The sequence below is a fragment of the Mauremys reevesii genome, linkage group 12 (genome assembly GCF_016161935.1).
Source record: "Mauremys reevesii isolate NIE-2019 linkage group 12, ASM1616193v1, whole genome shotgun sequence".
NCBI lineage: Eukaryota > Metazoa > Chordata > Testudines > Geoemydidae > Mauremys > Mauremys reevesii.
Window position 1 is genome coordinate 46143170 of NC_052634.1, and position 25005 is coordinate 46168174.

Below are 25005 nucleotides of genomic sequence, written 5' to 3' on the forward strand. Positions count from 1 at the left end.
GGAGGGGAGCCCCCATGGGGCTTGGGCCTCCCAATGAGCCTGTGGCCTCCCTGGGGCCCCAGATGGACCTAACTAAAGGGTGTCCTGTTGTCTGTACTGGCAAGACCTATTTTGGACTGTGTTCCTGTCATCTAAATAAACCTCTGTGTTACTGGCTGGCTGAGAGTCAAATCTGACTGCGAAGTGGGGGGGCAGGACCCTCTGGCCCCCCCAGGACCCCACCTGGGCGGACTCGCTGTGGGAAGCGCACGGAGGGGCAGAGGATGCTGAATGCTCCAAGGAGAGACCCAGGAGGTGAAGCCGTGTGAGCTTTTTGCCCTGAAGACAGTCTGCTCCAAGGCAGAGGAGGCTCCCCAGAGTCCTGCCTGGCTTTGTGGGGAGCAGTTCCAGAGCATCGCCCAGGGACTCCGTGACACCCCTCACTCCCGACCCTGCCATCCCAGTCCTGACCTCCAGACTCACAGCTCTGTTGGTGCCCCTCACTCCCGACCCGCAGCCCCCTGCGCTCCCTCCAGCTCTGACGGTGCCCCTCACTCCCGACCCGCAGCCCCTGCCATCCCAGTCCTGACCTCCAGACTCACAGTTCTGCTGGTGCCCCTCACTCCCGACCCGCAGCCCCTGCTATCCCAGTCCTGACCTCCAGACTCACAGCTCTGCTGGTGCCCCTCACTCCCGACCCGCAGCCCCCTGCGCTCCCTCCAGCTCTGACGGTGCCCCTCACTCCTGACCCGCAGCCCCTGCCATCCCAGTCCTGACCTCCAGACTCACAGCTCTGCTGGTGCCCCTCACTCCCAACCCGCAGCCCCTGCCATCCCAGTCCTGACCTCCAGACTCACAGCTCTGCTGGTGCCCCTCACTCCCGACCCGCAGCCCCTGCCATCCCAGTCCTGACCTCCAGACTCACAGCTCTGTTGGTGCCCCTCACTCCCGACCCGCAGCCCCCTGCGCTCCCTCCAGCTCTGACGGTGCCCCTCACTCCCGACCCGCAGCCCCTGCCATCCCAGTCCTGACCTCCAGACTCACAGTTCTGCTGGTGCCCCTCACTCCCGACCCGCAGCCCCTGCTATCCCAGTCCTGACCTCCAGACTCACAGCTCTGCTGGTGCCCCTCACTCCCGACCCGCAGCCCCCTGCGCTCCCTCCAGCTCTGACGGTGCCCCTCACTCCTGACCCGCAGCCCCTGCCATCCCAGTCCTGACCTCCAGACTCACAGCTCTGCTGGTGCCCCTCACTCCCGACCCGCAGCCCCTGCCATCCCAGTCCTGACCTCCAGACTCACAGCTCTGCTGGTGCCCCTCACTCCCGACCCGCAGCCCCTGCCATCCCAGTCCTGACCTCCAGACTCACAGCTCTGGTGGTGCCCCTCACTCCCGACCCGCAGCCCCCTGCGCTCCCTCCAGCTCTGACGGTGCCCCTCACTCCCGACCCGCAGCCCCTGCTATCCCAGTCCTGACCTCCAGACCCACAGCTCTGCTGGTGCCCCTCACTCCCGACCCGCAGCCCCTGCCATCCCAGTCCTGACCTCCAGACTCACAGCTCTGCTGGTGCCCCTCACTCCCGACCCGCAGCCCCTGCCATCCCAGTCCTGACCTCCAGACTCACAGCTCTGTTGGTGCCCCTCACTCCCGACCCGCAGCCCCCTGCGCTCCCTCCAGCTCTGACGGTGCCCCTCACTCCCGACCCGCAGCCCCTGCTATCCCAGTCCTGACCTCCAGACCCACAGCTCTGCTGGTGCCCCTCACTCCCGACCCGCAGCCCCTGCCATCCCAGTCCTGACCTCCAGACTCACAGCTCTGTTGGTGCCCCTCACTCCCGACCCGCAGCCCCCTGCACTCCCTCCAGCTCTGACGGTGCCCCTCACTCCCGACCCGCAGCCTCTGCCATCCCAGCCCTGACCTCCAGATTCACAGCTCTGCTGGTGCCCCTCACTCCCGACCTGCAGCCCCCTGGACTCCCTGCTGAGTTCCCCAGTCACTGTGTTGCCGGTGCCCCTCACTGCCGACCTGCAGCCCCTGCTATCCCAGCCCTAACCTCCAGACTCACAGCTCTGTTGGTGCCCCTCACTCCCAACCTGCAGCCCCCTGGGTTCCCCCCAGCTGTAGTGGTGCCCCTCACTCCCGACCTGCAGCCCCTGCTATCCCAGTCCTGACCTCCAGACTCACAGCTCTGCTGGTGCCCCTCACTCCCGACCTGCAGCCCCCTGCGCTCCCTCCAGCTCTGAGGGTGCCCCTCACTCCCGACCCGCAGCCCCTGCCATCCCAGTCCTGACCTCCAGACTCACATCTCTGCTGGTGCCCCTCACTCCTGACCCGCAGCCCCCTGAGTTTCCCCCAGCTCTACCGGTGCCTCTCACTCCCGACCCGCAGCCCTCTGGGCTACCTCCAGCTCTGACGGTGCCCCTCACTCCCGACCCGCAGCCCCTGCTTTCCCAGCCCTGACCTCCAGACTCACAGCTCTGCTGGTGCCCCTCACTCCCGACCCGCAGCCCCCTGGGCTTCCCCCACCTCTACCAGTGCCCCTCACTCGCGACCTGCAATCCCTGACATCCCAGCCCTGACCTCCAGACTCACAGCTCTGCTGGTGCCCCTCACTCCCGACCCGCAGCCCCCTGGGCTTCCCCCAGCTCTACCAGTGCCCCTCACTCCCGACCTGCAGCCCCTGCCATCCCATTCCTGACCTCCTGTGATGGTATGAGTATAATATAATATTTCATTGAAAGGTGACAGGGCCAGAAAGAGTTAATTAACTCACCTCACCCACTGACCTGACCCATGGGTGAACCTTGAGGGCTGGTTAGGAAGATCTGTAAATGAATAGAGCTTTGAAATGCAAGTCTGCATTGTTAGAGGTAGAAGGGGAGATGTTTGCTCAGGTCTTGTGATGTAAGCAAACAAGTCTTGGCTATTGCTGTAGTTTTAATTCAAAGATCAGAAAAGGAATATTAACATTTATGATGATACTTGAGTGAAATAGTATTATTGTCTCTGTGTCTCTTTGAAGGTTGTGCTAACCTGGATCTGAACTGTTTAATGGGTAAATTACCCTGTGCTAATTGCCAGGATGTTTGGGAGAAGGAGTTAAGCCTGTTGTTTTCTCAGGCTGAAAGGCTGCTGGAAATATATAAGAACCCTGGGACATGATCCTGCTTCATCTCAGATCTGCTTTCGGTTTCAAGAGAGGGAACTCTTAAGCCATAAGGACTGAGATCCCAAGTCACTGACTGGGGTCACCCTGAATATGGACATTGGACTGTAACCTCTGGACTATTTCTAAAAGGACTTTTGGCAACTACAAGCTCACCTCTGCTATGCATCTGAACCTCAAGAATTGAATTCAAGTCTGTCTGTATATTGATCTTTTAACCAACACTCTCTCTCTCTTTTCTTTTTTAATAAATTCTAGCTGAGTTAATAACAATTGGCTGTGGCGTGTATTTTGGGTAAGATCTAAGTTATAATTGGACCTGGGTATGTGGCTGATCCTTTGGGATTGGAAGAACCTTTTCTTTTATATGATGAGATCAGATTTTCAGGAATCATCATCATATCTGACGTGTGTGTCTGGACGGAGGCCTGAGGCTGGGCACTTTAAGGGAACTGCATTGTTTGGACTTCTGAGTAACCAGTGAGGTGCTACAGAAGCTGTTTTGTGCTGGTTGGTAAATCTAAGTATTGGAATAACCACCAGCATTTGGGGTTTGTCTGCCCCATTTTGTTTGCATTCACCCTGATTGAGTGACCTCAGCTGGCTCCCACGGGCAGCACCGTCACACTGCTCCTTTCTAGTCACACTGTCTACACATCTAACATTAGTGTATAATGTAATACAGATCTATCCCAACACTTGCCGGAGGTCCGCTGGTAAGGCGGATTCGGCGGCATGCCTGCGGGAGGTCCTCTGGTAAGGTGGATTCGGCGGCATGCCTGCGGGAGGTCCTCTGGTAAGGTGGATTCGGCGGCATGCCTGCGGGAAGTCTGCCGGTCCTGTGCCTTCGGCGTAACCACCACCGAATTGCCGCTGAAGCCACAGGACTGGCGGAGCTCCCGCAGGCATGCCGCCTAATCCGCATTACCAGGGGACCTCCTGCAGGCAGCCTGACTGCCACCCTCACTGCGATCGGCAGGCCACCCCCCGCAGCTTGCTGCGCTGGTGCCTGGAGCCACCCCTGTCCCTGACCCAGGGCAGAGGATATTGAAGCTGAACATCCAGAGCTTGCAAGATAAAGGAGCAGGGGGTGAGGCCTGGCGGTGTTGGCAGAACGGGAAAGCATCAGAGGGCTCTGTGGTTACCAGGGGGATTGGTGGGAGTCGGTGAGGGAGGAGTTGGCGGCTTTGTTCCAGTGGCTGGGGAAACACCACAACATTAAAGAAACCAACAGTGCCAAGTCCTGCAGTGTCACCTGTGGGATTTCCACAAGAGCATCCAGGCAGGGGAGCCAGTCAGCGTGTGACTGTACGATCGGATCAAGCGACAGCTGCCCGAGTTCCAGGAGCTGAGGCTGCAGCTGGCCGATATGAGCGGGAGCATCGAGTGAAGGGAGGGGCGGCCTCCCCTGACATATTTGCGGCCTGCAGGGAATGGAGACAAAGCAGGGGGATGCAGGGACTCAGGGCAGGACCCACAAATCCGGTAGAGCAGGACCACAGTCGCTGGAGGAGGAGAGAGAGTCCTGCGAGAGGAAGCCGCTGGTGGGAAGCAATAAGTGCAGAGTGCAAACCAGCCAGCTGAGAGTCACAGGGGTCTAGAAAAGAAAGGGGTAGCAGGTCCCATGAATCCTACAATTTGAGTTCAAATCTCCATGGGACCTCCTGGAAATATGTTGGTTTGCTGCAAAGCCTTGGAGCTCAAGGTGCTTTGTTACTCTCTCCCTGGCTGAACTAGAGTGATCTTTTTTTTCTCCTCCTCCTGGGTCACTGCTGCCCACTGGAGATAGGTCTCTGGTCCAGCTGGCCGCTATAGGTTGGGGTCCTAGAACTTAACAGTCTGGCTAGAGATTCCTGCGGGTTGACCTGATGGTTGGGTTTCTTGCTGCTTCACCTGATGTCCACAACTTTGGTCCCTGTAGCTGCAGCTCTTCCTCTTGCCCACATGGCATTTAAAGGAAGCAGGGCCAGGGCCAGGCTTCCCAGGCTGGCGCCCAGCACCTCTCCTCCTCTGGGCACCTGGAGCAGAGGCGGCTGGTGCTGATAGCTCCAAGGGAAGGCTTAAAAGCCACAGAGCAACTGAGGTCAGGGCTAGAGGAGGGGAGAACCATGCCTATGTGTGGCCTTCAGACAGGCACAAAAACACCCAGCCAGGCTGCTCCCTGCCATGCCAAACACCCACTGAAGGCCACCCACAGACCAGCATTCGTTCTGCGGCCAGCATCACAAGAGAAGATGGTAGGAAAGCAGGGCCAGTCCCCCTGGTGGGGCCCCTGACTGGTCCCACTCAAGGTGCTGACTTTGGCAGTGGGGCAGGAGATTTTACCCCAAGAGGCTTTTCCCCAGCTGGCGAGAAGCAGAGAAACACCCAGGCTCCCAAGGCGCTATGTAGCAAACCCCTCCAGCACAGGGACAGGTGCACATTTGGAAGAGGGAAACTGCTCTACACACTAGCCCAGGCAGACGCCCATTTTCTTATACATTAGGCCATGTGGTCACATGAGAAAAGGCCCTCCAGCGGCAGGCTGGGAGCCAGGGGAGTGGACCAGGCTGGGGCTGGGTCACTCCACTTACCATGCAGTGAGTGCAGGGGCGGGGGCCATGGGGAAGAGCCGGGCAGCCCCCGCAGCAGCTCCCCACCCCAGCTCACCTCCGCTCCACCTTCTCCCCTGAGCTCGCCGGCACCTCTCCACTTCTCCCGCCTCCCAGGCTTGCAGTGCCAATCAGCTGTTTAGTGCAGCAAGCCTGGGAGGGGAGGAGAATTAGAGCGGGGGCGACGTGCTCAGGGGAGAAGATGGGGCAGACGTGAGCTGCGACAGGGAGCGGTTCACCTGCACACCCACCCCGCCCCCGTTACTTGCTGCGGGCAGCCTCCCCGCACCTCCCCCATCCTCCTGCCCCTGCTCATCTCCACTCCACTGCTTCCCCTGAGTGCGCATTTTGGTGCCCCCAACCACTTGGCACCCTGGGCGGCCGACTAGTTGGCCTAGTGGTTGCAGCGGCCCTGGCCACTGCCTGTCAGCAGGATTCCTCCTCCTCCTCAGTACGACTAAATCTCCGCACCCAGACAGCCGGTCCGTCCGCTGCACCCCAATCCCCCATGCCTGAGCCTCCCTGCCAAAGCCCTGCACCTGGCTCCAGAGAATTAAGTCTCACGTGTCACTGGGAACTCGACTTCTTGTGCCTAGAGAGTCTCGGCCCCCCTCAGTAGCTGACCTGAGAAACACAGTGTCTGCAAAAGCAGCAAAGAGTCGTGTGGCACCTTATAGACTAACAGACGTATTGGAGCATGAACTGTCGTGGGTGAATCCCCACTTCGTCGGATGCGTCAGTGTCGGCCTTTTCCAAAGAAGTGCCTGGAGGGCCGCTTTCTGTGTGACCATGTGGCCTAACGGATAAGGCGTCTGACTTCAGATCAGGCGATTGAGGGTTCGAGTCCCTTTGTGGTTGTACTTGTGCAGTTTTACCTTTGTGCTGCAAGTCCTGCTCCCTTCAGGGCTGGAACCTCTTCTTGGTCACTCAGGCCAGTGCTCTGGCTTCAGCTAGAGCCCCAGGAAGGAGTTGGGGGTTGGGTGTCACAAAGGCTGGGGCATGAGCCCCAGGTGCTTCCAGTCTCGCCTTTGCCCTTCCTGACTTGCCAAAGAAAATGGGCGGCTGCCCGGGCTAGCGTGTGGAGCAGTTTCCCTCTTCCAAATGTGCCCCTGTCCCTGTGCTGGAGGGGGGTTGCTACATGGAGCCTGGGTGTTTCTCTGCTTCTCGCCAGCTGGGGAAAAATCTCCTGTCCCACTGCCAAAGTGAGCATGGAGAGTGGGAACGGTCAGAGGCCCCACCAGGGGGGCTGGCCCTGCTTTCCTACCGTCTTCGATAATGGCCACAGAGCATCAGCAGCCTCCCCACATGCTGGTCTGCGGGTGGCCTTCAGTGGGGGTTTGGCATGGCAGGGAGCAGCCTGGCTGGGTGTTTTAGTGCCTGTCTGAAGGCCACACATAGGCATGGTCCTGCCCTCCTCTGGCCCTGACCTCGGTTGTTCTGTGGCTTTTAAGCCTTCCCTTGGAGCCGTCAGCACCAGCCGCCTCTGCTCTAGGTGCCCAGAGGAGGAGAGGTGCTGGGCTCTGTGACGAAGTGGGGGATTTTCTTAGGATTTTCTGTGTTTTCCAGTGGTTCGCATGCACAGGGAGCAGGACTCAGTGTCCCCGGGTGTTACTGGTTTAACGAGGTGAGGGGAGAGGGAGTTTGTTGTTACAGAGGATCGGAGGGGGACTTGGGACCCCGGCTGATGGCCTGGAGGATGGAGACCCCAGCGACTGGTGACCTGGAGACCCAGCTCAGGAGTCACAGGCGGTTCTGGCCAGTGAGAGGACAATGGGCTGCGGGGAGAGGACCCCGTGACCAGCCTGTTCCAGCCAGAGGAGGGCAGAGAGGGGAGGAGGCCCAGGCAACCCTGTTTACCTGGAGAAAAGACAATGGACAGAGGTGGGGCTTGGGGCCCGGGATATCGGAGGCCCAGCTGGGAAGCAGGGGGGCTCTGGGCTGGCGAGGGGAAGCAGGCAGAGCCCACCTGGCTGCAGGGGGACTGGGATGTGCTGTTACTGTGAGAGGCCAGGCCTGAGGCCCTGAGAGTTTCCTGTGCTGTGTTCAACTCTCAATAAACCCTCCTGTTTTATGCTGGCTGAGAGTCACTCCGGTCTAGAGAACAGGGGGCATCAACCCCTTCGGGGGTGAGGAGGCCCAGGGGGTCCAGAGCGCGTGGACTCCCTGAGGGGCCCACGGCGAGAGACAGACGTGCTAAGGCTCAGAGAGGTGCGGCTCCAGGAGGTGGAGGGGCCTGACCCCGAGAGAGAGTGGACCCCCGAGAAGGGCTGTCACACTGAAAGGGGCACCCCCCACGGACCGCACGGGGCCAAGAGTGGGCAAGATCTGTGAGTCTGTGACAGGCAGTGACATCACAAAGGCCTTTTGCAGGACCTCAGACTATTGGTCAAAGGTGGTGGGGAGGTGGTGACCTCACAGAGAGATGCTGACATCAGCCAGGCAGGACAGGGGCGAGGGGCCAGGGAACCCTCAGAGACCCCTGTGGCTTTGCTTCAGCAAGTCTCCTTCTCCAGGTCTCTCTTTGAGGACTGAGAGAGTATTCGGGTTCACGGACGTGAGCGCCAAGAGGAACCTCTTTTGAGTTTTCTCCTTCCCTTTTAGTGATTTTACTAGAAAACAGACGAACCTGTTTAGAGGGTAAGAGCCTCCTCGAGGGAAGGGGTGTCCTGGGGGTGTCACAGTTCGGATGCCGGTGCTCCCCCATGTAAGGAAGTTCCCGCCACCCTGCTCTGTGTTCGCAGTGCGGGAGAGAGCAGCATCCACGGCAGTGATTTGCTCCTGGCTGCCGGAGCAGAGCAGCAGGCTCAGCTGTCAGAACTTCCCAGAGCGATGAAAGGGGAGGGGCCCATGGCTCTGTAGCAGGAATGCAGGGCAAGCAAGTTCACAGAGGGCATTGTGGGATACTGGAGGAGGCCAGTTATGGTGATATAATGAACAGCAGCGTCTACACTGACACTCTGTCACTTTAAGTTTGCTGCACAAAGCTCTAGGCCTCTCATCGAAGTGGTTTTGTTTTGTCACCAAAACAGGGCAGTTTTGTCACCAGACGTGGCATTGCAGTGTGTGCACCAGCCACGAGCTGCTGACCGAGGGAGCGTTGTGTGTTTTTCACACACCTGAGCAATATAATGATGCTGAAATAACTTTGTAGTGCAGACCTGGCCAAAGATTCACACACACACACACACACACACACACACACAGCTTGCAAGGAAAACCTCACCTGCTCCTCTGCATTGTAGGGCCCAGGTGGGGATGCAGGGAGTCAGGTGTGAGCAGACACTTTACTTTAGCCACAGGCAGGCACCATGGTTTAGCTGGTTAAAGTACCTGTTTTGTAAACAGGAGATCCTGGGTTCAACTCCCAGTGGTGCCTTGTTGAGATGCTTTTAGAGCACCTGGTATTAGCTACTGTCAGAAGATAAAATACAGAGCTAGATGGACCTTTGGTCTAGCCCAGTGTGGTTTTTCTTATGGTTTAAATTACACTCACTGGCACTGATAATAGAGTTACTGAAAGTTTGGGAGTTAAGAGCTGATAGGTCAGTGGTCCAAGCCCCTTGCAGGTGACCCCCTCCCTCTGGGACAGGGAAAGGTCTGAGCTATCGCACCAAATGCTCATTATGGCTTCCAGAATCTGAGGGCAGCTCATTTAGTTTACACCCAGGGTTGAGTCCTTGATTCACACATCAAGGATAACAACCCTTTGTTTCTCCTGCCCCAATAACATGGAGACTGGGAATCCAACACCAGCCACCAGTGATCATTTCGGCAAGCAACCCAACCTATTTCCAACATACTGTAAAATCCACATGCAGACTCGTACATGAAACCTTGCAAGAAAATCTTCCTGAGGGGGTCTGAAGCACCTGCTGCTGGAGGGAAGGAGGGAGCCGTGGGTTGGGATTGAGGAGCAGTGTGAGGAGAAGGGGCCTGTGGGTTGGGATTGAGGGGCACTGGGAATAGGAGGGGGCTGTGGGTTGGGATTGAGGGGCACTGGGAAAAGAGGGGACATGGGTTTGGGCTGAAGAGCATCTTCGTTTGGGGATCCAGCAGGACAGGGGAAGGCAGCAGGTGATTCTAATTCCTTAGGGATATTCTGTGTGTGCGCGCGCGTGCAGGGGAGGAACATGCTCTATGCCCAGAGGCCTTTATTCCTCCAGGCTGCAAGGACAGAGGGGCTGTCAAGGAGTTGTTCCTTCAATCCCCCCACACAAAGGCCCTTCTTAGGAAAGGAAAATCCTAAAGAGAAAGAGTAACACCAAAGACAACTCCAGAAAGTCGGATTTTTACAAACTGAGTGAGAAGTTTATCACCTGACCAGGGACTTGAACCCTGGACTCTCAGATTAAAAGTCTGATGCTCTGCCAACTGAGCTAGCCAGGCTCACATAGGAAAAGTGCAAGTTGGTGCAGAGGTGAAGCTAGTCAAGAAACAGTGAGCAGGAAACAATTGGGGAAACCTGCTGCTCTCTCTCTCTTCCCAGCCCTGGCCTGGCCTGGTATTAGTGCAGGTTAAAAAGATGGGAAAATATTGGCATCTATCAAACTTTCATAGCTGTACAAGACTCAGGCACAATACAGAGGTGCCCATCTGCAAGTGCCGAATGGTTGGATTGGCTAATGCAACCTGTAGACGTCCAGGGCACACTGGGATATCGAGCCAGGTGTCCATCACCATCATCATTTTGAAGGGATAATGACAGTGATAGGAAGGTTCACAACTGACTCAGCAGTTGCATACAAAGGTGCACGTTTGGCAGTTACATTGGGAAATTCTGGCTCCTTCTCAGGCTCAGGTTGGCCACCCCGGTCTAGATGTAGAAGTTACAACATTTAAACTTGAAAGAGGGGCCAATTTCCCCATCATTTCACACCTTTACATCCAAACACGATGACTTTCTGAATGAACCCTCCTCGTTCAGCCAGAAGATCTTGGGGTGGTTGTAGGAGTCACTGGGTAAAATTCTCTGGACTCTGTTCTGAATCAGGTCAGAGCAGAGGTACCTAGTGATCTAGTCTGGCTGTAAAATCTATATATCAACACCAAATATGGTGTGAAATTAATCCTCAGAAACGGCTGTTCCCAAGCAAAGGGCTCCCCAGGGAAGGGGGCTGTTGAGGAAGGAAAGATGAAAGATGTCCTCTCCCTGGAGGGACTGGGCTCTGCGTTTTGGACAGAAAGGAGGGGAAGGAAATGGCTACATGACAGCAGCAGAACCTAAGAAATGAAACACAACAGGCTTCTGAGCACGTTGCTTCCGAACAGTGAATGAACCTGACTCCCGTATCATGAAAAGCCAAAAAGTCGTTTCTTTCTATGCCCGGGAGAAAAGAGTTCCAATCACTCCTGCCCGTTTACTTTTGAATTATTTTACATTATAAAGAAAATAGTAAATAAATTAGTCTGAACTTGAGCTGCCTGTTATTAAAAGCTGGTTCCCCAATTCAGTTCCAACTGCTCTGCTAGAAACACCCCCAGGTCCCTGCTCACCCCAGGAAAAGGAAAAAGAGAAACCCCCACTGGGCACTGCCCTTGGCTCCAGGCTGCTGTCCCGGGGTGCGAGTGGGGACTGATTGTTTCCTGCTGAGGAGGGAGCCAGTAGAGGCCTTTGGTGCTCTGCTCCTAGCATCTGCCTGGCCCAGGCTGTCCTCTGCCTCAGCTGCTGCTCCCGGCCTGCTCTAGAGTCAAACACGCAGGGGCCCCAGGGGAACAGAGGCTGGGACAGGGCAGCAGCCTGGGCTGGGCTGGGAAGATGCTGGGAGTTCTCGTTCCCTGAGAACTGGCCTGGCTCCCTTCCCAACAGCAAACAAATCAATTCCACGACCCCTCCCCAGAGAAACCAGTCTGGAGCCAAGGGCAGCAGGGGACGATTCCCTGCAGTTCCCACCGAGGCAGGAGAGAATCCAGGGTGTTTCTAGCAGAGCTTATGGAACTGACGTGGGGAAACCAGCCTTTAATAACAGGCAGTTCCAGTTTAAGCTCAGTGTTTTTAACAATTTTTACAACATTAAATAACTCTTCAATCGTAGTGTCACCATCCATAAAATTGCTTCAGCCTTACAGGTTCCCAAGTGCAAAACTAAACATCTCTTCAAATCCAAGGGAGTGGAGATCAGTCTGTGTTGAGAGTCATCCCACATAAAAGAACCATGTTGTGGTACATACTGGCCCCATCATGTGGCCATCGCCTTTCCCTCCTCTCTGTTAAAAGTTTTAGTATTTTGCACAGAAACCTTCTTCCCTCAGGAGAGACTTGGGAACCAGGGCTGCCAGCCAGACAAAAACTTTTAAGAGGAGGCATAACCTGTCAAAAAATGATCTCCCCTCTTCAGTTCAGTGACAGCCTGAAATGTTACTTGTCCCAGCAGAGCTGGAGGATTGAAAGCAGATACATCAAAGCCCTGTGTAGCTAGCAGGAATGAACATAAACAGTCCCTGGTATCTGAAGAGATATTTAGTTTTACCCTTGGTAAACTACAAGACTAAAGGGAAAGGCAGTGGTGCCAAATATATAGAGTGAAACACAGAACAATCGTCATGGTTATGCCCATAGTGACTGAAAAATCTTTCTATATACTTATTATTTTCTCTGGTGTCTAGAGATTGACCAAGAAATTTGGCTCTTGATAAAATAATCAACTACCCCCGGTTAATGCAATGGACTAGAAATTGACTGGGGTCTCTCCAACCAGGTTCAAATCCTGCCAGCTACAGATGTATTAGTATATTGTAATTACTGTTGTCTTAGTGCCTGAGCATCCACAGAGCCAAATCTGGTTTTGCTCTGAGGCTGCCTACACTTAAAATGCTGCTATAGCACTGTGGAGAAGACAGTTGCTACAGTGAGGGAGGGTTTTCCATTCCTGTAATAGCTACATTCACAGAACAATCTTTCCTTTCATTTAGCACTATCTAACCATGGCTTAGGTCAGCTTAATTATACTGGTTCTGGGGTTTTCACACCTGAAAGACGTACTTGTTAGAGGGTTTATCCCATCACCCTCCCATTTCCTGGTCCTTCTCGCGTGACCAGAGAGCAGCAATGCATGAAGCTCAAAGGTGCAAACAATTCAGTGTTTATTGGGGTAAACTTCCAGCAATCAATGATTCCAATTTCCTTCCTCAGTGTCCCCCTTCCAAGCTCTGACACCACAGAGCCTTGCCTGTGTCCCTGTTCCCCTTCGCTGTTCCTATCCCCCCCCTTAGCAAAACATAATTCTAATTCCTCTACCCCCATTCCCCCCCTTACTTCCTGATTGACTGCAGACTATATAGTAAAACTGGAGTTCTGCTTAGCTATGCCTTAACCAATCATTTTACTGAAATGTAATTTACCAATCCTAACATATTATAAAATGATTATCTAACCAATTATACCCCACCACCTTAATTGGTTTACACTCAACAAATTAATTATACAACAGACAGAAAGAATCACAGCACCAGACAGAGATTATACAGACAAGCAATAGGAAAGTGGGGACTACAGTGATAGAACAACAAAGAAATGAGGATTTCACACCCCAGCTGTTGGTAAGTGAGTTGTTCCCAGACAGGATGCTATCATGGTAGAGGTTGTGGGTGCTGGTTGCTTAACTGTCTGGCCCCCAGGGCAGGATTTTGAGGTTCACCATTACTGTCTCAGAATGCCAGCACCCATCTTTTGTTCACTTAAAATGCGAGCAGGGAGATTCCAACACCACAGAACTCGGAGCTCCAGGAAACGTGTAACTTTAGGTCCGGGTGAGTGTGTCTAATAATCAGCTGTGCTGTAGAAGATCTCTAGGAGTTGAAAGAGATGTGCCGTCTCGACCTCCCTAAAGAGTTCATCAATTATTAATGAAAACTAGGGTTGATAAGTCATGTTTTTTGTAGCAGCAGGATGGTGGACTGGTCTAAAGTGCCAGTTTTAAGACTCTTTTTTCCCTATCTCTTGGGTGTTCTGGTCTCTTCATAGAAACGTAGTTTCAAATCCCACTCCTGACATGACCATCTGGAGAAAATAACCTCACTTCAGTCTCCTGTGCAACAATAGAACCCCATTTGCTTAGCTTTTCTATTCCAGTAGTTGGGAGAGAAGCTCCAAACCAGGGGGAAACAGGGCCTGTTCTCTCGACCGATCAAGTTTTGTCTTCCTTCATTCCAAGCCCTTTCCTCAGATACATCCGTATTTCCCACACTATTTTGTTTAATGTTCTTTGCTTTTATGAAACTTTAGGGTCATCATTTAATTGCCACACAACTGTACTTATGAAATGAAGTGAAACACAATATTTTTTGGATATTCTTGCAGAAGAGTTTTGCTTTCTGACCTGGAATTGAACAGGGGCTACCCGAGGGGGACAATGCTACTCCCTTTTCTTGGCTCATCCAAAAACCATAAGTTTGTGGTGCCCTTTTTCCCCCTGTTCTTCAAACACCTGTCGGGGTGGCCTAGGGATACTTGGCCCTGACTCTCGGCTAGCCAAGTACAAAAGCAATTTCTCCTCCCTTGATGCTCACACCTCAACTGCTAGAAGAGGGCCTTATCCTCCCTGATTGAACTAACCTCGTTATCTCTAGACTGATTCTTGCCTGCATATTTATACCTGCCCCTGCAAATTTCTGCCACATGCGTCTGATGAAGTGGGTATTCACCCATGAAAGCTCCTGCTCCAATATGTCTGTTACTCTGTAAGATGCCACAGGACTCTCTGTCTTTTTGAGGCGAGTGCAGCTGGCTTGGGATGGTGCTGACGACGGATAGAAAAAAGGCTGGAGTCAATGACAGATGACCACAGAAGGGGAAGGGGAATGGCAGCCCCACAGAAGGTCCTGGGTGCTCAGATGCCCCAGTTATTGCACCCTGGCCCGTCACAGAGGGAGAAAAGACCCAACGGGACCCAGCCCCCCTACAGTGATCCCATGGACAAGAACCTGGCTGGGAGTGGGGTGAAGGTTCCCGCTGGGCAAAGGGGAGCTGAAATCCCTCAGTGTCCTGGAGTTTAAGCAATGGAAGCTTCAAACCCTGCACGGGTGGGGGCTGGGGTGCATCAGCAGAAGGTTGGGCTGGACAGGGGCGGCAGGTTTGTATAATTTTTGGTGGTGCTCAGAATGGGACCAAGTCCTGCCCCACATCCCACACACACTTGCCTAAGGCTCTGGGAGGGAGTTTGGGTGTGGGAAGGAGAGGGGCTGGACTCTGGGAGAGAATTTGGGTGCAGGGTCTGGGCTCAGTCAGGGGGTTGGGGTGCAGGAGGGTGTGTGGGGAGCAGGGTCTTGGAAGGAGTTTGGGTGTGGGGTCTGGGTTGGGTAGGGGGTTGGGGATGCAGGAGAGGGTGAGGGGTGCAGCATTTACCTCGGGCATCTCCCAAAAGCAACCCACACCCCACCCCACCACGGCAGCAGCCCCTAAGCGGGAGGGCTGGGGGTGTCTCTGCGCATCGCTGCCCGCAGACTCCACCCTCGCAGCTCCCATTGCCACAGTTGGCACTCGAGGAGGGAGCAGTGCGTAGAGACCCCTCCCACCCCAGGGCCGCAGGGACGTGCCAGCCGTCTCCGGGAGTGGCGTGCCACACAGAGCAAGGGCGGGCAGGAAAGTGCCTTAGTCCCCTTGTGCTGCTGGCGGTGGTGGCGGGGGTCCCCAGGCCCTTTTAAATTGCCCATGGTCAGCAGGCAGGACCAGGGAGGGGGACACTCCCAAGGGCGTAACATTGCTTTGCACAAGGATAAATCTTGGAACAGGACAAAAATGAAATGGCGGCAGAACCTAAGGAATTAAAAGCCTCCGGATTCTTGTGTGTGCACTGACTCCAAACGGAAACTGTAATTTGACTCGCTTTGTGTCTGCAGCTGGTAAAATATCAATGCAAAGCCATTCCAGTGATTGTGACCCTGGGATTGAGGAGGCTTTGGTCTTATTAAAATGTAACTAGCATGTTACACTTGTGTTTTTAAAGGTGGCTTCCCCATGCAATCCTGAGTTGTTCTTCCCACAGCTGGCTGATGGGGGGCAGCAGGGGATCTCCCCAATCTGGGGGAATCTCTCTGGACCCCACTGTTAGTTCTCCATCCTTTCTCCCCCTAATCACAGACACCCCTCCCCTCCCCATTATCAGTGTTTTGGAGCGACCCCCTCCCTCCCTTTATGGGATACAGACTCTCTGTGACAGAGACTGACTGGGGCTCCTCTCTGCACAGCCCCAATGGGGAAGGAAAGAGACTGGGGGATGAGGGGAGAAGACGGGCAGGAGTCAAATGGGGCTAAACCAGAAAGGAGGAGATTTTCTTCCTGTTAAAATGTCCTGGAGTCTCATGGCTGAAAAGCTGCATCTTGAGTTAGGTTTGATGCATCAGCCTTTCAATTACCAGGCAAAGGTGTCACCCACAGAGACTGGGAACTACCTGCTTCCCGAATGCATCTAAAAAGCATCTGCAGTGGTGCAACTGGTTAGTACAGCAGGGCAAGGTGTTGGGATTATAAACTGAAGCCTTATGTGGAGCACTAGATTCTGTTCCCCATGTACCTTCTCCAACTTGTTTCTCTTACCTGTGTAGTTTGCTTTGCCTAATTTCCATGGAAAGTGCCATGCTAGAAAAAAGAGAGTAAGTTCTAAAATGAAGAGGTAGGTGCACAGCTTTGAAACATCCCACCTGTGCTGCCATTAGTTCCAGTACATTGTTCACTGGCAGCGTGAATTGATTTCTTTGCTGCTGAGAAAGCTGCCTGGACAGGTCTGTGGGCAGCAGAGCTCCCTGCTTCTTCCAGCAAACCCCTGGCTCCTTCCCTGCCCCAGTCACTGCTGTAGAAGGGTCCTATATACACTGACCCTAAAGCTTTTCTGAACCTTCTTAGCACAGTTGGCAGCGTGTCCGTCTCATAATCTGAAGGTCCTGAGTTCAAGCCTCAGAGAAGCAATGGTTCCTGCTTTAGATTTTCTACAGGAAATGAGAGAAAAGAAACTAGAGGAGAGTGGTTTCTAGACACCCTCCCACCCATCTCACACACACACACAGACTTTTCTAGGGCATTTTCTTTTCCTTCTCTATGGACCTTGTATTTTTCACAGAGCAAAATAAAACAAAAACATGCAAGCCCAAGCCTAATACAGTATGAAACTCAATACAGATCAAATCTCACCCTCAGAGATCTTCCAATAAGCTTCTTTTGCAGACTAGACTTATTTCTTGTCTGGGCCAAATCTTTTTGCCTGGTACAGTCCTTGTTCCAGCTCAGGTGGTAGCTAGCGGGTTTCTCATGACTGCAGCCACCTTTCTTCTGTTCCACCCCCTTATATAGCTTTGGTACAAGGCAGGAATCTTTGTCTCTCTCCTGGGGAAAAGCCCCAGGTTTAAGATGGATTCCTGTACCAGGTGACATGGTCACATGTCCTGTGAGACCCCCAAGCTTTCATTCTTCCTGGCCTGACTCACAAATGGTGCAGGACAGAGCCATCTCCAGTCAATTGTCCTGGTTAATGGGAGCCATCAAGAGTCCAAACCACTATTAATGGCCCTCACTTTGCATCATTACAACAGGACCTCAGAGTTATAGTTCATATTTCTAGTTTCAGATACAGGAATGATCGGTTCATACAAATAGGATGAACACACACAGTAGATTATAAGCTGTGTAATGATACCTTACAAGAGACCTTTTGCATGAAGAATGTTCCAGTTACATTATATTCACACTTATTAGCACCTTTTCATAAAATCCTATGGAGTGCAACATCACAGCAGGGAAAGGGTTTTACTGCGGCACCTGGGAGCAGTTGAGTTTCATGTTCAGGCTGTGGTATGAGTTCCTCCAGGTTTCTCATAAGCAGACAGGGACCTTCGCGGGTGCTCTCAATACAGGAATGGCCCAGAAACAATAAAGTGATGGGGATTGCATTTTCCTTTTTTATTTCTGTATTTCCAATGACATTTCTGTTTGTGATATCGTTTTGCTTTGTATAACCGTGTTTTCTCCTGGATTTGATAGTTAACTAAAAAAAGAATAAGACCTCAGGGCGCCGGATGGAGGAGCAGGCTGGGGCTAGGACTGCTAAGAGAGCGAGAGTAGCAGGTTCTCTGTATTGTTTCCTGCCCTCATTTTCATGACTAGTTTCTCTTCTCCACGAAATTTGCTTTTTTTTATGTGTAAGCCTGGCTAGCTCAGTAGGTAGAGCATCAGACTTTTAATCTGAGGGTCCAGGGTTCAAGTCCCTGGTCAGGTGAAGATGGAACCATTCCCCTCAAAATGGAAGAAGGCATCTCTCCAGAATGTTATCTGACAGCACTTTTTTTTTCCCCAGGACTTGGTGTTTCACTAGGAAGGGCCATGTACTGCCTTTACTGCCTGGGACTGAAGGGGCAACTTCCTCACATGCCCACTGGCCTCTCAGTCTGGATTAAGAAAGGCCTCTGGGAGCTGCAGCAAATTGCTGCATGACAACTTGGTGAGCAAATGCAGGGCTGCCCCCACAGGGTCATCCACACCAGAGCTCAGCAGAGGTCTGGGGGTTCCCTATTGGTCCCATGGTGTAAGGGCAGCACTCGGGACTTTGAATCCTGCAATCTGAGCTGAAGTCTCGGTAGGATCTGAGGACAATTCCTGTGCCACAAACCCTGCTGGGTCTTCCAAGGCTCTATCTTGCTTTCTCAAAGGCCATGAAAGTCTGTCTTTTGCCCGCTAGCTGTTGTGACTTGAGCACAAGAGGGGATGTTTGATCCAGAAGCCTGGCCATGCCTGGAGTCCTGTAGGTAGGGATGCGAGCTCCATTTCCTGTGAGTCCTGAAGCTGGGCTGCAGCCTGGCCTAGGAGGCAGCCCTATTGGTTGACCTACTGGCCCAAAGTCAGTTGGGCGGCGTTGGTGTTCCCCAGGGATGCTGAAGGGCCTAAGGGAGGGAGGCTCAATACTCCCCCCTATCAGTCAGGGCGGAAGAGGAGAGCTGCAAGAGTGGGCAGGTTGATGGCTGGGCCTTCTAGCGTTTGGGTGGGGACAAGGTGGGGAACACGAACTGGGAGAAATGGTTGCTGGCCTGTGAGGAGTGGCTCAGCCAGTGGTGTAAGTGGACCTTGTCATTAACCTACAAATTTGTGATGCTCAAGACCTATCTTTTGGCTGTGGGGAATTTCCTCAGCCATGTGTTTTCCCCTGCTCCACGAGTGCTGCTGAGACCGAACACGATGGCCTTCCACTTCTTGTGGGGCCATAGGACGTCCCTACCTAGTCAGGAGAAGTGCGGCTTTTCTGTCGTATTAGAAGAGGGGTTGGGCCTGGTGGGCTTTGAAGCCTCGTACGGCTCTACTGTTTTGTTTTTCAATTTTCAGTGGGTGGCTGAGCTGGAGGTCAGGTCAGGCCCGAGGGGAATGGTGGTGCAACCGCAAAGAACCCCACTAACTCTTCCGATATGGCCGTATTTTTTTTTACCCCACTGGGTGCAGCACCAGGTATGGGATGGCCGATGGTGGCAGAAGGGGGAGGAGATTAGGAAGCCCCCCTCCCCCTGTGTTCTTCTATTCCCACCTTACATCCTACAGGATTTTCAGTGGGTGGCTAGGTGGAAGGTGCTTCCAGGATGGCTTCATCCGCAACAGTGGCCACCCTCGCAGCAGTGGCAGCCACAGCAGCGAGGCCCCCCCTTCGGCTCAGTCTGAACAGAGGTCAATGTACCACTGGGTGAGACAGGCCAATTTTAGGGAGCTTCCTCTGAAGGTGAGCAACTGTCCCCAGAACTTACTGACAGGAGCTTTAAAGTATTTGCAAATGTGCATGGCCGGCATGTACAGAGCAAAGGCGGCCCGGGGCACTGTGTCAGGCTCTGGCACCGCTCGAGACAATGGACCATCTTCAGCCACCAGGTAACTCAGGATCTAAGGCAGGAATGGGGTGAGGAAGCAAGTCAAGCTGAGCAAGGCAGGCAAAAATTCATCTTGCCTTCGTGGGCACTCGCAATGATGTCCTCTTTGGGTGCCAGGGCTGACAAAAACTTCCCAGACAGAGAAGCAGCAGGCCCAAAAAAGTGCTATTCAGGTGCTGACTTATCTCTTTATGCTATTATGTGCCAGCAATGCCCCTCTGCCAGGTACATTGGCCAAACCAGACAGTCTCTACGTAAAATAGTAAATGGACACGAATCAGACATCAAGAATTATAACATTAAAAAACCAGTCAGAGAACACTTCAACCTCCCTGGTCACTTGATTACAGACCTAAAAGTTGCAATATTACAAGAAAAAACCTTCAACAACAGACTCCCACAAGAGACTGCTGAATTGGAATTAATTTGCAAAGTGGACACCATTAAATTAGGCTTGAATAAAGACTGGGGGTGGATGGGTCATTACACAAAGTCAAACTATTTCCCCATGTTTATTTGTCCCCCTACTGTTACTCACACCTTCCTGTCAACTGTTGGAAATGGGCCATCCTGAATATCACTTAACCTTAACTGCTCACTCTTGTTATAGTGTCTATGGCAACACCCATTTTTTCATGTTCTCTGTATATCTATATCTATATCTTCCTGCTGTATTTTCCACTGCATGCATCCGATGAAGTGGGTTTTAGCCCACGAAAGCTTATGCTCAAATAATTTGTTAGTCTCTAAGGCACCACAAGTAGTCCTTGTTCTTTTCACAGATAAATTAATGGAGGTTAAGTCCATGAATGGCTATTAGCCAGGATGGGTAAGGAATAGTGTCCCTAGCCTCTGTTTGTCAGAGGGTGGAGGTGGATGGCAGGAGAGAGATCACTTGATCGTTACATGTTAGGTTCAGTCCCTCTGGGGCACCTGGCATTGTCCACTGTTGGCAGATAGGATGCGGGATTGGATGGACCTTTGGTCTGACCCAGTATGGCCATTCTTATGTTCTTATGAAGGGAGGAGCAGAGCCATGTGACAGTTTCTGTAGTGTAGTGGTTATCACATTTGCCTAACACGCAAAAGGTCCCTGGTGCAGAAACATGCTACCTTAATTTTCCCAGCTCCTACTGGCCTGTCCCTGCTGTTGTAGGAGCAGCAGTGATTTCTATGCTCAAAAGGTCTGTTATACTTCCCCTGCTCTCACTTTTGTCTCCTCTCCCTCTCTGAATGCCTGTGAAGTGGCTTTCCCCCTCCTGGAATGCTCATGGGATGAATGGGCTGGTTGAAGAGCAGAAGAGCTCCCAGGTAGACAAGGTGTCTGTGAGTCTAATTAGGCAGCGCTCACACACCCAGAGCATGGACACTGCCCAAGGTGGAGTGTGACCAACCAGATGCAGCCAAGTCATCTCTTGTCACAGGCCATGAGGTGCAGGCCCTTAAAAGGGGAAGGGGCCATGTGCTCAGGAGAGCACTCACAAGCTTGTACCTCCAGTGAATGCCCTTTGCCCGGACCGCCTGGCCAGTGGTTCTCTGCGTTGTATTTCATTGTGCCTCAGGAAGACTTACCTTCATTGCACCATCCATAGCTGCGCTGTGGGCAGGGGCGGCTCTAGAAATTCCGCCGCCCCAACAGGGCGGCGCGCTGCACCGCTCGCGCCGCCCTTCCTCAGTCCCGCGGCTGGGGAAGAAGTGCCTGCGGACCGTCCCGTGGTCCCGCGGCTCCGGTGGAGCATCCGCAGGCATGCCTGCGGGAGCTCCGTCCGAGCCGCGGGACCAGCGCACCCACCGCAGTCATGCCTGCGGGAGCTCAAGCGGAGCCGTGGGAAGAGGGGACCCTCCGCAGTCATGCCTGCGGCAGGTCCGCTCGTCCCGGGGCTCCGGTGGACCGCCCTGCCAGGACAATGCCGCCCTGCCAGGACAATCCCGCCCCACGCGCCTGCTTGGCGCGCTGGGGTCTGCAGCCGGCCCTGGCTGTGGGACACTTACCTTGAAGAATCCTGACATCTCCAGTGCCATGCCAGTCCTGGGAGCGTGAGTATGCGAGTGCGAGTGTGACCCCCCCTGCCCCCGCTTATTTTGAGCTTAGCTGTCAGTGTAATAAATGTGCTGCTTTCTGCCAAACTCTGGTTGGTCATTAGTCCTTCCTACGCTTACTACCTGGCCCAGTTTTGGGTAACATCTGCGATAACCCCAACCCCTGCATGGCAGAGGGTGGTGAAATGAGCTGAGGAGAAAGCCTTGGCATCAGCAGGGGAAAGCTAGAGGCTCTTGGCCAGTCACCTTTTGAAGCCTTGTGGCTTGGTCTCCTCTGCCCTTGGAGATTGGCCTATGACAGCCGGCTCTTCCTGCTGCCTCCTCTGCGTGACTTGCCAAAGGAGGGAGTGAGGCGGGAATGGGGCAAAAGAGGAAAGTCGAGCTGAGGAAGGCAGAGCAGAAGCTAAGCGCCTCAGTGCGGCTAAGTGGGGTTAGTAGAGCACCACCAGTCATTCTGCAAAGCCTGGTGAGGTGCGGTTGGCTGCTGGGAGGCAGAATCTTGTGCCTGCCTCTTGGCTTCCCAGGGATGGCTACTTGCAGCCCAGGAGAAGAAGGATGGTTCTGGGTGAAAGGAAGACAAGCAAAGCTATGGGAGGAAATTTGGGTGCGGGATGCTGGCTCTGCACTGGGGGAGGGGGTTGGGGTGCAGGAGGGGTGGCGCTTACCCCGGGCACTGCAGCTCCCAAAGTGCCTGGTACACACAACCCTGCGACAGCAGGTCCTAGGTGGGCCGTGCCAGGGGATCTCCGTGCGCCGCTGCCTGCAGGCGCCGCCCCCAGAGCTCCAATTGGCTGCAGTTCCTGGCCAATGGGAGCTGCGGAGTTGGTACTTGGGGCAGGGGCAATGAATGAAGACACTCCCCCCACCCCAGGGGATGCTGGGACATGCCAACCACTTCTGGGAGTGGCACGGAGGGACGGAGGCAGAGTGGGCAGGGAGCCACCTTAGTGTTGCTGGCACATCTCTGCACACCCATGGGGGGAGGGGAGCAGAGGGCCTCCATGTGCTGCCTGGGGTAGGGGCAGTGCACAGAGCTGCCTCCCCTCCCGGGTCTATTACAGGAGTGGGTGGGTGGGGTCTTTTGGCCTGCAAGGTGCAGCAGGTCGGACTAGATGATCACACTGGTCCCTTCTGACCTTAAAGGCTCTGAGTCTAAAAGGGAGAGGGAAGTAAAGAAATTTTTTAAAAAAAATAAAGCAAACATTGTAATACCAGGATAACTTCAACAGCTCATTGTATAGTCCGGCCCCTTTCTTCCTCCACTGGGTGTTCAATGACCTGCAGGACATTGATTCTCTCATTACATTGATAAACTGATACAAAGTGACTGAAATTAAACCAAACCAACATCTTAGATGCTCTAATGGTCTCTTCTGGCAATAAAGTCGACTAATTTCTGAAAAACTGAGTGTAGCATTGGGAGCAGCGTCTGATGTTTTACTGTCTAGCCGGCTTGCTTCCTAGAACGAACGCTCCTTGAGTGGGGTGATCCACAGGGAGTAGCTCAAACCTCCAAAGTGCCTGGCCAGGGGCAGGACATTAGCACAGCAAGGGAGGGGTGTGGCAGTGACATCACAAAGGCCTTTTGCAGGACCTCAGACTATTGGTCAAAGGTGGTGGGGAGGTGGTGACCTCACAGAGAGATGCTGACATCAGGCAGGCAGGAGAGGGGTGAGGGGCCAGGGAAACCTCAGAGACCCCTGTGGCTTTGCTTCAGCAAGTCTCCTTCTCCAGGTCTCTCTTTGAGGACTGAGAGAGTATTCGGGTTCAGGCACGTGAGTGCCAGGAGGAACCTCTTCCGAGTTTTCTCCTTCCCTTTTAGTGATTTTACGAGAAAACAGCCATCCCTGTTTAGAAAGTAAGAGCCTCCTCGAGGGAAGGGGTGTCATGGAGGTATCACAGTTCAGATGCCGGTGCCCCCCCCCACACCATGTAAGGAAGTTCCCACCACCCTGCTCTGTGTTCGCTGTGCGGGAGAGAGCAGCATCCACAGCAGTGATTTGCTCCTGGCTGCTGGAGCAGAGCAGCAGGCTCAGCTGTCAGAACTTCCCAGAGCTATGAAAGGGGAGGGGCCCATGGCTCTGTAGCAGGAATGCAGGGCAGGCGAGTTCACGGCAGGCATTGTGGGATACTGGGGAAGGCGAGTTATGGTGATATAATGAACAGCAGTGTTTACTCTGTCACTTTAAGTTTGCTGCAAAAAGCTCTAGACCTCTCATCGAAGTCGTTTTATTTTGTCAGCAAAACAGGGCAGTTTTGTCGCCAGACGTGGCATTGCAGTGTATACACCAGCCACAAGCTGCCGACCAAGGGAGTGTTGTGTGTTTTTCACACACCTGAGCAATATAATTCTGCTGAAACAACTTTGTAGTGCAGACCTGGCCAAAGATTCACTCACACACAGCTTGCAAGGAAAACATCACCTGCTCCTCTGCTTTGCAGAATCCAAACACAACCAAAGCTTGTCAGGCCCCGGTGGCGATGGCAAGGAGTCAGTTGTGTGCAGACAGTGTGTTTTAACCATGTACAGGCACCATGGCTTAGCTGGTTAAAGCATCTGTTTTGTAAACAGAAGATCCTGGGATCAACTCCCAGTGGTGCCTTGTACACTGGTTGTTGGAGCACCTGTTATTGACTGCTGTCAGAAGACAAGGTTCAGAGCTAGGTAGGCTTTTGATCTAGCCCAGTTTGCATCAAGGACACAATAATTGTACCTGGCATTTGAGGCCTGAGAGCTTCACCCTTGCCTGAAAAGTACCCACCATTAACGGGTCTGGATTCCAAATGCAAAAACCTTGTGGGAAATAGAAATGGATGTATGTTTTGTTTTTGCATGTGCTGTTCCTGGTGTGTAAAGACAGAGGCATTTTTGAATCTCTTAGAATTGTGGTTAGTGCTGCAGTGCTGAAATCACTCTCACTAACTTTATGCCATGCCATCTCTTTCGCAGTATATTTTGACCCTGGGAGGTAAAAGGCTGCTCTTTATGTGGTGTTATGGAGTGAGGTAGCAAACATTGACTGCAGAGGTGGTGCGTGTGCCACAAAAATCGTTCCCCCTTTCCCTCCCCTGATCTGGTCCCAGAGTCCATGATTTGCATAAACCCACCCACTGACCAGTGACTAACAATCTCGCTCTGCTAACTCTTCCAGAAAAACAGGCCAAAGAAAGTGTATGCGAGCGCTGTACCACAGCCCCGGTGCTCTTCTCGGTTCCTTCCAACAGAACTTTCGCTCCATACCAGTCCAGTTCCTTGCTGTTGCTTGTCTATCCACTGCACGCGTGTGCTATACCGTACCCTGAGCTGATTCCCGGCTTTTGTGCTCAATTCAGCCGTGTCTCTGTGACGCAATGGGTCAGCGTGTTCGGCTGTTAATTGAAAGGATGGTGGTTCGAGCCCA

At 53.3% G+C, this 25005-nt stretch overlaps 4 non-coding genes across 4 annotated transcripts; 3 read left to right on the top strand and 1 right to left on the bottom strand.

Moving 5' to 3' along the window:
* The first annotated feature begins 9036 nt into the window (after nt 1-9036).
* Nucleotides 9037-9110, top strand: TRNAT-UGU. Its single transcript has one exon. It is a non-coding gene; the product is annotated as a tRNA-Thr (tRNA).
* A 937-nt stretch (nt 9111-10047) lies between these two features.
* Nucleotides 10048-10120, bottom strand: TRNAK-UUU. The gene has a single exon. It is a non-coding gene; the product is annotated as a tRNA-Lys (tRNA).
* A 7744-nt stretch (nt 10121-17864) lies between these two features.
* Nucleotides 17865-17937, top strand: TRNAK-UUU. The gene has a single exon. It is a non-coding gene; the product is annotated as a tRNA-Lys (tRNA).
* Nucleotides 17938-24133: 6196 nt separating this feature from the next.
* TRNAT-UGU lies at nt 24134-24207 on the top strand. Its single transcript has one exon. It is a non-coding gene; the product is annotated as a tRNA-Thr (tRNA).
* The last annotated feature ends 798 nt before the right edge of the window (nt 24208-25005 follow it).